This window comes from Somniosus microcephalus, chromosome 1 (assembly GCF_052327205.1).
Source record: "Somniosus microcephalus isolate GS21.2 chromosome 1, FLI_Smic_1.0, whole genome shotgun sequence".
NCBI classification, from domain to species: domain Eukaryota; kingdom Metazoa; phylum Chordata; class Chondrichthyes; order Squaliformes; family Somniosidae; genus Somniosus; species Somniosus microcephalus.
Genome location: NC_140987.1, coordinates 284203408 through 284218742, shown reverse-complemented (window position 1 = coordinate 284218742; position 15335 = coordinate 284203408). Strand labels below are relative to the sequence as shown.

Sequence of the window (15335 nt, the reverse complement as noted above, 5' to 3'; positions counted from 1 at the left end):
GCGATAATTAGCGCTGGACGCTAAACTTTGCGCCCGGTCGATATTAGCGCCCCAAAGTGGGCGATACCCAATTTTTCCCCCCCAAATGTTTCCACATCTTCTGCGACCCAGTTTGAGAGCGGCATTGATGGAAATCTGGGACCAGGCCATCTCTTGGCCCTCTCGCCCATAGATGGGTGCATGGCACAAGCACGCCTAGAAATGGAAGTGAGCAAAGTATCTTCCAGAGAGAGAATCTGCACTTGATTCGAATGCAGTGATGAGCAGACAAAAATGATAGTTCAGGATGACCGAAGACAGAAGCCTCAGTGAGTCTAAGCTTAAATCCTCGCTGCCCAATCTACTCAGCGGGAGCAGAGTGAGAGCGCCAAAACCCGGGAGAGTTCAAACTCAGCGGGAGCAGAGCGACAGCGCCAAAACCCGGGAGAGTTCAAACTCAGTGGGAGCAGAGCGAGAGCGGCAAAACCCGGGAGAGTTCAAACTCCAATCTCAGGGAAGGAGAGAGGTAAAAAGTATTCAAGGTGTGACGTCACCACAAAGCGGGAGTAGATTGGTGTCAGTGAGTGGCAGTGGCAGGTAGCGAGAGCGGCGGACCTGTGGGAGACTCGGCGGTGGCGGCGAGGTACTTAAAGCGGCAGCGGGGCCAGGAGAGGCATACCAAACTCCAGTCTGCGAGCTCAGAGGGTAGCAGAGAGGTAAAAAGTATTCGGGGTGTGATGTCACCAGGGAGCAGGTAAGTGATTGGTTGGTGAGTATTTCTCTCTTTTCAATACAAGCTTGAATTCTGTGGTGTTAAATTTCTAGGGTCTCTGTGTTGTAGTGGGGACAGTTGGTAAATAAAGCGCCCTAGAGTATACCTGTAACTGGGGTATTGAATAAATTTTTCAATTAATTAAAGGAGTAAGTCATGGCAGGAGAGCTCAGCCCCGTGTTCTGCTCCTCTTGCTCCATGTGGGAAGTCAGGGATGCTGCCAGTGTCCCTGGCGACCATGTGTGTGGGAAATGCATCCAGCTGCAGCTACTTGTAGACCGCATTGTGGCGCTCGAGCTGCGGGTGGATGAGTTTTGGAGCATGCGCGATGCTGAGAGGGTCGTGGATAGCACGTTTAGCGAGTTGTTCACGCCGCAGGGTAGGGCTGCACAGGCAGAAAGAACTTGGGTGACCATCAGGCGGAGCAACAGAGGCAGGCAGGAAGTGCAGGGGGCCCCTGTGGACATCCCCCTTTCAAACAGGTATACCAAGTTGGATACTGTTGAGGGGGATGACTCACCAGGGGAAGGCAGCAGCAGCCAACTTCCTGGCACCAGGGACGCTTCTGCTGCTCAGAAAGGGAGGAAAAAGAGTGGGAGAGCAATAGTGGTAGGGGATTCTATCGTAAGGGGAACAGATATGCGTTTCTGTGGCCGCAAACGTGACTCCAGGATGGTTTGTTGCCTCCCTGGGGCCAGGGTCATGGATGTCACTGAACGGCTACAGGGCATTCTTAAGGGGGAGGGTGAGCAGGCAGAGGTCGTGGTCCACATTGGGACCAACGACATAGGTAGGAAGGGGGATGAGGTCCTGCATCAAGAATTTAGGGAGCTAGGTAGCAGATTAAAAAGCAGGACCTCAAAGGTTGTAATCTCTGGATTACTCCCAGTGCCACGTGCTAGTGAGTATAGGAATAGGAGGATAGAACAGATGAATGCGTGGCTAAAGAGTTGGTGCAGGAGGGAGGGTTTTAGTTTCCTGGATCACTGGGCCTGTTTCTGGGAAAGGTGGGACTTGTACAAGTCGGACGGGTTGCACCTGAACCAGAGCGGGACAAATATCCTTGCGGGGAGGTTTGCTAGCACTGTTGGGGGGGGTTTAAACTAACTTGGCAGGGGGATGGGATACAGAGGGGAGCTGAAATAGGGGGTGATGTGCTGCCAATTATAGAGAAAAAAACAAGTCAGCTTGGTAGACAGGGCAAATATACAAGGGCAAGGCTGGATGGCATCTATTTTAATGCAAGGAGTCTTGCAAATAAGGTGGATGAACTGAAGGTGTTGATAAACACATGGGAGTATGATATTGTTGCTATCACGGAGACATGGTTGAGGGAGGGGCAAGATTGGCAGCTCAATATTCCGGGGTACAGAATCTTCAGGCGAGACAGAGGGGGAGGTATAAGAGGAGGGGGTGTCGCAATATTAATTAAGGAGTCAATTACTGCAGTAAGGAGGGATGACATATTAGCAGGTTGCTCTAATGAGGCCATATGGGTGGAGCTTAAAAACAAAAAGGGGGCAAGCACTTTGCTGGGAGTGTACTATAGGCCTCCAAACAGTCAGGGGGAGATAGAGGAACAGATATGTAGGCAAATCTCAGAGAAATGTGCAAATAATAGGGTAATAATAATGGGGGATTTCAACTTCCCCAATATTAACTGGGACAGTCAGAGTGTGAAAGGCACAGAGGGTGTAGAATTCTTAAAGTGCATCCAGGAGAGCTTTTTGAGCCAGCATGCAGAAGGTCCTACAAGAGAGGGGGCGGTACTGGACCTAATTCTAGGGAATGTGGCCGGCCAAGTGGAAGAAGTGCTAGTAGGTGAGCACTTTGGTGACAGTGACCATAATATGGTGAGATTTAAGGTGGTCATGGAAAAGGACAGGGATGGGCCGGAAATAAAGGTTCTAAATTGGGGGAAGGCCGATTTTAATAGGATAAGGCAGGATCTGGCCAAAATGGACTGGGAGCAGCTACTTGTAGGAAAATCCGCATCGGAGCAATGGGAGGCTTTCAGAAGGGAGATTGAGATCATACAATGGCAACATGTTCCCGTAAAGGTCAAGGGTGGTTCCAAAAACCACAGGGAACCTTGAATGTCAGGGGATATACGAGAATGGATTAGAAAAAAAAGGAGGGCTTTTGGCAGATACAAAAGGCTAAAGACGGAGGAAGCCCTAGAGGAGTACAAAAAGTGCAGGGGGATACTTAAAAAAGAAATTAGGAGATCAAGGAGGGGCCATGAAATAACACTGGCGAGCAAAATAAAGGAAAATCCTAAGATGTTTTATAAGTATATTAAGGGTAAGAGGATAACTAGGGAAAAAATAGGGCCCATTAGGGACAAAAGTGGCAATCTGTGTGTGGAGCCGGAAGATGTAGGAGGGGTTCTAAATGAATTTTTTGCATCTGTTTTCACTATGGAAAGGGACGATGTAGACATAGAAATAGGGCGGGGGGACTGTGATATGCTCGAACATATTAACATCGAGAGGGAGGAGGTATTGGCGGTTTTAGCAGGCCTAAAAATGGATAAATCCCCAGGCCCGGACGAAATGTATCCCAGGCTGCTGTGTGAGGCAAAGGAAGAGATTGCGGGGGCTCTAACACATATATTCAGGACCTCTCTGGCCACAGGGGATGTGCCAGAGGACTGGAGAACCGCTAATGTAGTACCATTATTCAAGAAGGGGAGTAGGGAAAAAACGGGGAACTACAGGCCAGTGAGCCTAACATCAGTGGTAGGAAAATTATTGGAAAAAATTCTGAGGGACAAAATTAGTCTCCACTTGGAGAGGCAAGGATTAATCAGGGGTAGTCAGCATGGCTTTGTCAAGGGAAGATCATGTCTGACTAATTTGATTGAATTTTTTGAGTGGGTGACTAGGTGTGTGGATGAGGGTAACGCAGTGGATGTGGTATACGTGGATTTCAGTAAGGCCTTCGATAAAGTCCCACACAGGAGACTGGTCAGGAAGGTAAGAGCCCATGGAATCCAGGGTGCCTTGGCACATTGGATACAAAACTGGCTTAGTGGCAGAAGGCAGAGGGTGATGGTCGAAGGTTGTTTTTGTGACTGGAAGCCTGTGGCCAGTGGGGTACCACAAGGATCGGTGCTGGGTCCCTTGCTGTTTGTGGTCTACATTAATGACTTGGATATGAATGTAAAAGGTATGATCAGTAAGTTCGCGGATGATACAAAAATTGGTGGGGTGGTAAATAGCGAGGAGGGTAGTCTCAGTCTGCAGGACGATATAGATGGGTTGGTCAGATGGGCGGAACAGTGGCAAACGGAATTTAACCCGGAAAAGTGCGAGGTGATGCACTTTGGGGGGACTAACAAGGCAAGGGAATACACAATGAATGGTAAAGACCCTAGGCAAGACGGAGGGTCAGAGGGATCTGGGTGTGCAAGTACACAGATCCCTGAAGGCGGCGGAACAGGTGGATAAAGTGGTAAAAAAGGCATATGGGATACTTGCCTTCATTAGCCGAGGCATAGAATATAAGAGCAAGGAGGTTATGATGGAGCTGTATAAAACACTGGTTAGGCCACAGCTGGAATACTGTGTGCAGTTCTGGTTGCCACACTACAGGAAGGGTGTGATAGCTTTGGAGAGTGTGCAGAGGAGATTCACCAGGATGTTACCAGGGCTGGAGCGCTTCAGCTATGAAGAGAGACTGGGCAGATTGGGTTTGTTTTCCTTGGAGCAGAGGAAGCTGAGGGGGGACATGATTGAGGTGTACAAAATTATGAGGGGCATAGATAGGATGGATACTAAGGAGCTTTTTCCCTTAGTAGAAGGGTCAATAACTAGGGGGCATAGGTCCAAGGTAAAGGGCGGGAGGTTTAGAGGGGATTTGAGAAAGAACTTTTTCACCCAGAGGGTGGTTGGAGTCTGGAACTCACTGCCTGAAAGGGTTGTGGAGGCTGGAACCCTCACAACATTCAAGAAGCATTTGGATAAGCACTTGAAATGCCATAGCATACAAGGCTACGGACCAAATGCTGGAATATGGGATTAGATTAGACAGGGCTTGATGGCCGGCGCGGACACGATGGGCCGAAGGGCGTCTATCCGTGCTGTATAACTCTATGGGCTAGATTTTCAGTTGCTTGCGCCAGCAGTTAGCGCCTTAAGAGAAGTGATTTTCGGGCGCTATGCGTGTAGCGCCCGGGCGCAACGCAGTTTGCGCCCCGCCCCAAATTAAGTTGCCCGTTAGCGCCGGCGCAAAGTTTAGCGGCCGCCCGGATGCGCACGCAGAAAATGACGTCACATCCTCGTGCAACGCCCTTTGGCCGCCCCGAATCCAAACTTCAGTCGGACCGCCCCATTGTGCGGCTGGCGTCCAGAGCGTTTGTAAAATGGAACGCAACACACCCTGGGGAGCGCAAATTAAAGGGCACTCCTCCTGCACGATAAACGGCAGTCTGCATCTGTTGTGTGGAAGGATGCAGTGTGTTGTTCTGAATGGCGTATTTATGTTTCCGGACTCCTCCTCCTCCTCCTCCTCCTCCTCCTCCTCCCGTTTCACCCCAGACTTTGCATTCGAAAAAAATACATGCACCCTTCCCCTTTAAGAGCTCACTGGCACCAGAGTGTCTGCCGTGCGCTGCGCCCGAGCTCGGGTGTTGCGCTCTCCACCGCCGGCTTAGCGCCTAAAGATACTAGTGGAACGCCTCTTTTAGCGCTCCACCAACCTCTTAGGGCGAAGCCACTGAATTTCCGGCAACGGGGCGCTACTTTGGGGCGGGCGATAACTTCGGGCGGGCGCTAAGCTTAGCGCCCCAAAACTGTCTATACTGAAAATCTAGCCCTATGACTCTATGGCTTAGAAATTCATTAAGGCGCTGCCAGCTTTGCACCCAGTTAACGCCTAAAGAGTGATTTTGCGCCAGAAATGAGTTTGCGCAGATTTTCAGCGCAGCGGTATTGGCGGCGGTAGCCGTTAGCGCTGCGCCGGCACCGATGACGTCATCAGTGTGCGCAGTGCCCCGGTTCCGCCCCGAAACCGGCCCGATCCCCATATTTAGTTGCGGCCGCAAACAGCGACCAGAAAACGGGGCCGTCCTGCTGCCTTAGTGGGGCGCTTTAAAGCAGAAGGTGCGGCTGGCCGCTTTTTCGGCGGCCGCCTGCCCGCACCTCCTTCCCCGGCCTCCTCCACCGCCCCCCCCCGCGGCATTGCCGGCTGCTTTCCGCGAGCCCGGCACTTCTCCGTGGTGCCGGGCTCATTTGCCGGCACTATCCAGCGGCGATCTCCCCGTTGCAGGCAACTCCCCCTGAAGAGAAGGAGGAGGCCTGCAGTACCGCAGCCTGCCGCTCCGCAGCGGCTGGTGCAGCGGCGCCAAGAGCGCTGATATTCAGTGTCAGCGCCCCAAGCGGAGGCAGGCACACCCTGGTATAGCGCCCGGATCCGAATTGGGGCGCTAACAATGAATATCTGACGATCGCTATAAGCTTCCCGCCCAGCGCTAACTTTTGGGCGCTAGCCAGCTGGCGGGGCCATAGTGAATTTCTAGGCCTATGACTCTATGGGCTAGATTTTCAGTATAGGCAGTTTTGGGGCGCTAACCTTAGCGCCCGCCCGAAGTTAGCGCCCGCCCCAAAGTAGCGCCCCGTTGCCGGGAATTCTGTGGCTTCGCCCTAAGAGGTTGGTGGAGCGCTAAAAGAGGCGTTCCACTACTCTCTTTAGGCGCTAAGCCGGCGGTCCAGAGGGATAGCGCCCAGGCGGGGCGCAGCACGGGTGCGGTCATTTTTGCACTGACAGCAGACCCCGTGGTGCCGACCAGCTCTTAAAGGGGGAAGGGACGAATTGGTCTGCTGCCACGCCCTGCACACTGCAGCCTTGCAAAGAGGCCTCAACACTACTGCTCAGCCCCAGGGAGTCATGGCAACGCCAGAGAAGGCCCGTCAGCGTGCCCTGCGCTTCTCAGAGGGTGATCTGGACATAATGGTCACAGCTCTGGAGGTGAGGCGCAAGATCTTGTTCCCAGAGAGTGGGAGGAATCCAACCCACCACGACTACACCAAAGCCTGGAAGCAGATCGCCCAGAGGGTGACGTTCACCGGCGAGGCCCCCAGGACCCACACACAATGCCGTAAGAAATACAACGATCTGACCAGGATTGTGAGGGTGAGTAGCCTTTCCAGTCTCCTCCTCATTCTTGCATGTACACCTGACATGATGGGCAAAGGGACCTGAAAGTCCTTTTGGCCAGCCCTCAGCCAGCAGCATTGGGACAGTCATGAGCATCAAATGGCCATTCGGCACTCTACACTTTGGCCAAGCTATTCCACCATGGGAGGCAGTGGACAGTACATCAGGGCTTCACTCTGTCCAAGCTATTCCACCATGGGAGGCAGTGCACACTACATCAGGGCTTCACTCTGTCCAAGCTATTCCACCATGGGAGGCAGTGCACACTACATCAGGGCTTCACTCTGTCCAAGCTATTCCACCATGGGAGGCAGTGCACACTACATCAGGGCTTCACTCTGTCCAAGCTATTCCACCATGGGAGGCAGTGCACACTACATCAGGGCTTCACTGCGCACTTACAGCCCGTCCTTTCTCTTGCAGGCTAAAGTAGCGTTTAATCGCCAGGCCCGTGCCAGGGGTGGCCGCGCCAAGCTGCAGAAGCTCACTCGGCTGGAGGAGCGCGTGTGTGTGCTCATGGGAGCACGTGTGATTGTCCCCACAGCGTGCGGTGTATCCGACCCTCCACTGCCCGGCAATGGTAAGGACCTCGCCTTTTGGCCCTCTCGCGTCGCACTGGCCCATCCGAGCTACCTCCTTTGCCACTGTCCCACCAATGCGCTGAATCCCACCAGTCCTAACTCCCTCGCTGACGCCGTCTCCTCACTCTGAAGCTACTCTTGTGCATTCCTGCTTTCAGCTGGTGACGACCAGGACCCTGAGGCTGCCAGTGACAGCACCTCCAACCAGGAGGAGGAGGAGGAGCAAGCCGGACCTTCGGGGGAACAGTCACGTCCCGCAGGAGAGGAGGAAATGCTCGACACCTCCTCACTGGACGAGTGCCTGGAGGAACTGTCGCAGGGCAATGCAGCTTCTGGGACCAGTGGCGTCCAGCCACCCAGCAGCCGTGCGCGTGGCCCGCGGCCTTCCCCCCAAAGGGGGGAAGGATCAGAGGGGAGTGCTGCTGCTCGGCACACTCGCCGTCACCAACGCGGCAAGGGTCCCCTAGTTCGGCCCCCTCCTCCCCAGCGGGAGAGTCGCGACTCCAGTCCGGACACCTTCACTTCGGAGGAGGTGCGGAAGCTCGATCAGATGGCCGACGACTCGGACCGGCGCCACACGGAGCTCATGAGCGTGGTGGGGCGCATGCCTGAGGCCATCGAGTCGCTGGCGACCAGTGTGCGCGAGTTCGGGGCAGCAACTGCCGCGACTGGCCGCATGCTAACTGATGCCGTCAAGACCCTGGCGGATGTGATGCGCGCGCACACCAGGACCACAGGGCCACTCACTGCTGCCACACGCGCTGTCTCAGGCAGGCATCGCCAGGGCAGGCGCCGCGCTGGACCATCCCAGCAAGCCGGCCGTCGGCTGATTGCTGCGGATCCTGCAGTGCGGGCCCGGCCGAGTGCCACCGCGCCACAGCACCAGCCAGCACATCCCAGACGCCAGCTGGCCCACATTGCGCCATCCGTCGCCGCCATTCCCCCTCTGGGGCGTCAAGGGCAAGCGGCTGCAGCTGATGGTGGCCAGGCTCAGGTGCGCCACTCAGGAGACGGCCCCTCGAGGCCCAAACGCTGTGTAGGCCGCCCCCCAGCGGCATCTGGCGGAAGGGCATCTGAGCCTCAGGCGCCTTCCCCCAGCCTCGCAGCAGCCACTGGGCAGAGCTTGCGAAGGAGCAGCAGGCAGGGCAGGGGAGGCAAAATGCTGGCCAAGGTCTCGCCCTCGCGGGCCACTCAGTAGAGGGTGTGGCCAGCTTTCCTTTAATATGGCGGTGGCCATCTTTATTTTGCCCATGGTTGTGCTTTTGGAGGGCTTTTTTTTTGCGTTAGGCCGACGTTGAGGCCCGGTTTCAATAAAGGTGGAGTGGCTCCTCCCCAGTTTGTGGGAGTGAGTCGTTTGTTGGGCTTTTTGTGGGGCCCGTTTATTGTTTTTGGGGATTCATGTGGGAAGGGCTTTTCATTTTTGTTTAATAAAAAATTATCTTTATTCATGCAGTCTCCATGGTTGTTCTTCTTAGTGTTTGTTGGCTTCGCCGGCTGAGGGCTTGCGGAGCGGCTGCATTCATCTTCCCTCATGGCCCCTGGCCATTCCCTGACAGGGGGCTTAGAAGTACCGTGTAATAAGGTGGCGTCGTGCGGCCCTTGGCCCTGGTCGCTCCCTCCTGGGAACGTACTCCTGCTCCTCCTCCTCCTCCTCCTCATGCTCCTCCTGCTCCTCCTCCTGAGGTGCTGGTCCAACGTCAGGTGGCAGTGCCTGAGTCCTGCGGATAGCCAGGTTGTGTAGCATGCAGCAAACCACCACAAATTGGGAGACCCGGTCCGGCGAATACTGGAGAGCTCCTCCGGAGCGATCAAGGCAGCGGAACCGCTGCTTGAGGACCCCAATAGTTAGCTCGATGATGTTGCGGGTGGTTTGATGGCTCTCGTTGTAGGCCTCTTCAACAGCGGTCCTGGGCGCGCGGAGCGGGGTCATGAGCCAGGTGCACAAAGGATAGCCTTTGTCCCCGAGTAGCCATCCTCTTGGGGGAGGCTGTGCCTGGAACATGTCATGCACAGTACTCTGCCGCAGGATAAAGGCATCGTGGCTGCTGCCTGGGAAGCTGGCATTGACTGCCATGATGCGCTGCTTGTGGTCACAGACCAGCTGCACATTCAGAGAATGGTAGCCCTTCCTGTTGCGATACTGCTCGCCATGCTCCAGAGGGGCCCGCAAAGCCACATGCGTACAGTCAATGGCGCCCTGCACCAAGGGGAATTCCCCGAGTCTGGAAAATCCCAATGCGCGCTGATGCTGGCTCTCCAGGGCCATGGGGAAGGAGATGAATTGGCTTCTCCTTCTGAACAGTGCTTCGGTCACCTGGCGGATGCAGCGATGCGCGCCGTACTGGGAGATGTTTGCTATGTCCCCAGCAGCGTATTGGAAGGAGCCGGTGGCATAGAAGTTCAATGCCACTGTCACCTTCACTTCCACCGACAGAGACGTCCTGCACCTGAGCTTTGGCCGCAGATCTCGGCGAAGCAGGTGGCAGATCTCTGCAATCACCCCCTTTCGGAATCGGAGCCTTTTAACACATCGCGCGGCACTCATGTTTAGGTAGGAGCGCTGCTGGCGGTATAGCCTGACTGGGTAAGGCCTACGTGGCCGACGCCTGTAGCCCCCTCTGCCTCTAGCCAGGGCTGCCCCTCTCACAATGCGTCTGCGAGCCCTACGGACATGGAGCTGCAGCTCCGCGTTGGCACCCCATGCAACCCCCATCAAATCCTGGCAAACACTCTAATTTCCAAATGGCCACTTGCAGCGCTGTTGCCTGAGTCCAAAAATACCTGGCTCTTGCTGCTTGAAACCAGTTAGCTATCCTCCTTGTTGTGTCTCCAGAAATGCGTTGCACAAGACTGTTTTCTGAAAAAAGGATGGCCTTTATACTGGAGAGGACGTTCCCTTTAATTAGCGCCCCCCGGGGCCCGCGCTGGTTGTGTTGCGTTCCTTTTTCCAAACGCTCCGGCCGCCCGCCGCACAATGGGGCGGTCCGACTGAAGTTTGCAATCGGGGCGGCCAAAGGGCGTTGCACGAGGATGTGACGTCATTTTCTGCGCGCGCATCCGGGCGGGCGCTAAACTTTGCGCCGGCGCTAATGGGCAACTTAATTTGGGGCGGGGCGCAAACTGCGCTGCGCCCGGGCGCTACACGCATAGCGCCCGGAAATCACTTCTCTTAAGGCGCTAACTGCTGGCGCAAGCAACTGAAAATCTAGCCCTATGACTCTAAAAGCTGCCTTAAAGACAGAAATTGTGAGAAAAATATTTTACTGAAATAAAGCGTACAGGGAAGCGTACCTAGGGAATGGACGAATCATGAGAATTGGGAGATTCTTGATACAAAGCATCTCAAAGTGGGTGCAAAATCTACATTTAAACACAAAGTAAAAATGTAACATGTGAGCTTGTGGTGCAGCAGTGCAGAGTTTTCAGAACAGGCTGTTGTGAACACTAACTGATGTACTAACATGAACTAAGGAAATGCTAGTGACACTACCAGGAGGACAAAGGGCACACATCTCTGAGCGGCAGATAGCCCTTTAGTGCACATTCTGTTCTATAGACAATGTTAAGTCTGTGTGTTCTAGTTGTAATTACTAACACAGACTACAAGATTAAAGTTCAACAGGTCTTTACTGGTTGGAGGTCAGGACTAATACTAAATACAATATTACTACACAGTGCTTATATACCGGTGGTCACCACCGGTATTACGTATACAGCAGCCAGAGAAAGTAGTACATCTCTTAAGGTGGAACAGGCTTAAGTTCTCTTAAGGTGGAACAGGTTACATACACCACAATCCTCCCTTTTTAGCTTAACAGTCATATCCCCATTTAACATAACATAATAACATATATAACTTCAGGTATAAACAGTTCAAAGGTTCAGTCTCTCAGGAGGCCTTCTGATTTGGTTTGGATAATGCCTTTCAGTGGTCTCTGATTCCTGTTGCTGAGGTGACTCCTCTAGTTGGCCTCCCATGCATTGGATGTTATCATCATCAGGTACATTCCCTGCCGAGGTAGATGCTTCAGGTTCATTAACGTCTTCCACAGTTGTCTCTGTCGCAACCATGGGTTCGACCCTTGCTCTCGATTCTACCAGTTGATCCGCATGACGCCTTATCACATTGTTACCAATATCTACTGTGTACATCAGAGGTCCTTGTCTGGCCCGAATTGTTCCGGACTGCCATTTTTCGTTTCCATAGCCCCTTGCCAACACTGGTTGTCCTACGTCGAAACTTCGAGTGGTCTTGTTATTAATATGCCGGAACTGTTTGTTTTCCACTTCCCTCCGCACATTTGGTTTTAACAAGTCCAACCTGGACCGCAACCTCCTGTTATAAAACATCATGGCAGGACTTTGGTTAGTCACTGCATGAGCGGCGTTTCGATATGCCATTAGGAAATTGTCCACCTTGTGCTGTAGCGGAATCTGATCATCGTTCATGGCCTTTATTGCCTTTTTGAATGTTTGGACAAATCTCTCGGCCAACCCGTTTGTCGCCGGATGATATGGGGCAGAGGTACAATATTTCACCCCAATCTTCTTTAAGAATTTTTGGAATTCTTCCGACACGAACTGTGGTCCGTTGTCTGAACAGATCTGTTCTGGCAATCCGTTCCTTGCGAATATTGTTCTTAACACCGCAATTGTCTTTTCTGAAGTAGTGGTATTCATCTTGATCACTTCTGGCCATTTGGAATGTGCGTCCACCACAATTAGGAACATGGAGTCCATGAATGGACCAGCAAAGTCAATATGTATGCGTTGCCATGGGGCTGAAGGCCATTCCCATGGGTGTAGTGGTGCGATCGGAGGTGCATTTTGCACTTTTTGGCACCCAGCGCAGCTTTTCGTCAACTCCTCTATCTGTTGGTCAATACCCGGCCACCATACATAAGCCCTAGCAAGACTTTTCATCTTAACTCCCCCCAGATGACCTTCATGCAGTTCTTTTAGAACTCTTTCCCTTAACTTGGGAGGAATAATCACTCTTGTCCCGTACATCAAAGTACCATGGCAGACGGACAGCTGGTCTCGCCTTGCCGAGAATGCCGGTAACAGAGGATCACCACGTGTTGGCCATCCTTTCACTGTCACCTCGTAGACTCTGGACAGTGTCGGGTCGTTCCTGGTTTCTCTTTCAATACTTGCATTGGTGACTGGTAAACACTCGATGATGGTCGAATGAAATAACTCAACAGGGTCAACTTTCGTCGTTTCTTCTTCTTCAGGTAGTGGCAGGCGCGACAGCCCATCAGCATTGCCATGCTGCTTCGTACCTTTGAATTCTATTTGATATTGATGTGCCCCTAGGAAAAGGGACCATCTCTGGAGACGCTGTGCTGTCATCACTGAAACACCCTTCTTAGGGTTAAAAATGGATACCAACGGCTGATGATCTGTCAGAAGTGTGAATTTTTGGCCCTGCAGGTAATGATTAAACTTCTTCACTCCCCATACAAGGCTGAGAGCCTCCCTATCGATCTGCGCATAGTTGCGCTCAGCGGAGGTCAATGATCTGGATGCAAACGCGACTGGCCTTTCCGTGCCATTTGGCAACTTGTGTGAGAGTACTGCCCCAATACCATTTGGAGAAGCATCACAAGCCAACCGAATAGGCAGTGTCGGGTTGAAGTGAGCCAACACTTCCTCTGAGGTGATCAATTCTTTGCTTTTGCGAAATGCCTTCTTACAGTTTTCGCTCCATTCCCATGGTACCCCCTTCTGTAAAAGAGCGTTTAGCGGGTGCAGTACCGTGGATAGATTTGGTAGAAATTTATGGTAATAGTTAATCAATCCTAGAAACGACCTCAACTGAGAGACATTATCCGGAGCGGGAGCCTTTACAACTGCCTCTATCCTGTCAGGAGACTTATGAAGCCCCTCCCGGTCAATGACATGACCACAGTACGAGATCCGCTTCTGGAAGAACTCACATTTCTGCCGATTAACTCTAAGTCCATGCTCTTTCAGTCTGTTGAGCACCAGTTCCAAGTTTGCGAGGTGTTCTTCATCACCATCACCTGTAATCAGGATATCGTCCAGGTAACATTGTGTGCCTGGAATTCCCTGTAATACCTGCTCCATGGCCCTCTGCCAAATTGCTGGAGCCGATGCCACTCCAAAAACCAGCCTATTGTACCGGTACAAACCTCGATGCGTGTTGATCGTGAGGTATTGGCGTGACTCTTCTTCAACCTCCATCTGCAAGTACGCCTGCGCCAGGTCTATCTTGGTGAAGTGTTTCCCGCCAGACAACGAAGCAAAAATATCCTCAATCCGCGGATACTGCACCGTGTGAAGCACCGGATTAACGGTGATTTTGAAATCTCCACAGATGCGAACCTTCCCTGGTTCTCCTGGCTTGTTGCTCGAAGGACGTTTCATAACGGGAACAATGGGCGTAGCCCACTCACTCCAATCTACCTTAGACAGTACACCTGAACGTTCTAGCGCTTCCAGTTCCGCTTCTGCAGCAGGTCGTATTGCATAGGGTACCGGTCTGGCTTTAAAAAATTTTGGGTGTGCATGTTCATCAATCTTGATGTTTGCCGTAATTCCTCTCAGTGTTCCCAGTCCCTGCTGGAACACCTCTTTAGCATCATCCAATATTTTGGGCAATCGTTTAGGTTTGACATCTGTTTCCCCGGAATCTACCGTTAGTGCCTTCAAGGAGTGCCAGTCCATATTCATTTTCCTAATCCACTCCCATCCCAGTAGTGGTGGACCTCCTTCAGGTAGCACATATAAGTCCATTACTTGGCTTTCTTCGCCCTTGTGGACCACTTTTACCTCTATCTTTCCGATGGGGTACACTCTTTGCCCCGTGTATGTTTTCAATATAATCTCCGTATCCCGTAGGGGAATATGTTGGAATAACCTTTTGTAATCTTTCTTATTCATGACCGTCAATGCCGATCCAGTGTCCAATTCCATCTTTACTTGGACTCCTGCTATCTGAAGGGTGACCCAAATTGTCTGGAGATCTGCATCCTTACCAACGTTTTGTATTCTTAAGCTACCCAGTTCATTACTGCTAGTGCCTGAATCTGACTTCTGTTCATTCGAACTGTTCTTTGTCACCTTGTGTACCTTTATGTATTTTCCTTGCGGTGACTTTTTGTTGCTGGTCTTCTTTCCTGACCGGCATACTTTAGCTATGTGGCCAAGCCTGCCACACGTTCTGCATTCTTGGTTTTTAAACCAACACTGGTTCTGATCGTGCGTTGTCTTTCCACAACGATAACATTTTACAGTACTCAAACCCAATTTATTTGTACTGAGTTCCGGTGATCGTAGCTGCATTACTGCCGTGCCTCTCGCTGCGGCTTCGTGTGCTGCTGCCATAGTGACCGCTTTCTCAAGCGTCAGCTCATTCTCCTTGAGCAGTCGCTTTTGTGTATCTTCTTTTAATAAACCACACACAAATTTATCTCGTAGCGCCTCAGAATCACAGAAACTCCACAGTGCAGATAGAGGCCATTTCGGCCCATCGAGCCTGCACCGACACATATCCCACCCGATCCCCGTAACCCCTACACCAACACATATCCCACGCTAGCCCCGTAACCCCACGTATTTAATCCCCCTAACACTAAGGGTCAATTTATCATAGCCAATCAACCTAACCCGCACATCTTTGGACTGTGGGAGGAAACCGGAGCACCCGGAGGAAACCCACGCAAACACGGGGAGAATGTGCAAACTCCACACAGACAGTCGCCCGAGGCCGGATTCGAACCCAGGTCCCTGGCGCTGTGAGGCAACAGTGCTAACCACTATGCCACCGTCTCGTTCCAAACTGAAAGTACTTTGCTAGCTTATGCAATTCCATTAAA

At 52.3% G+C, this 15335-nt stretch overlaps 1 protein-coding gene across 2 annotated transcripts in view; it reads right to left on the bottom strand.

Annotated features, from left to right (window-relative positions):
• Positions 1-15335, bottom strand: part of chrna8 (cholinergic receptor, nicotinic, alpha 8) — an 814590-nt gene that overhangs the window by 408907 nt on the left and 390348 nt on the right. The window lies entirely within an intron of this gene.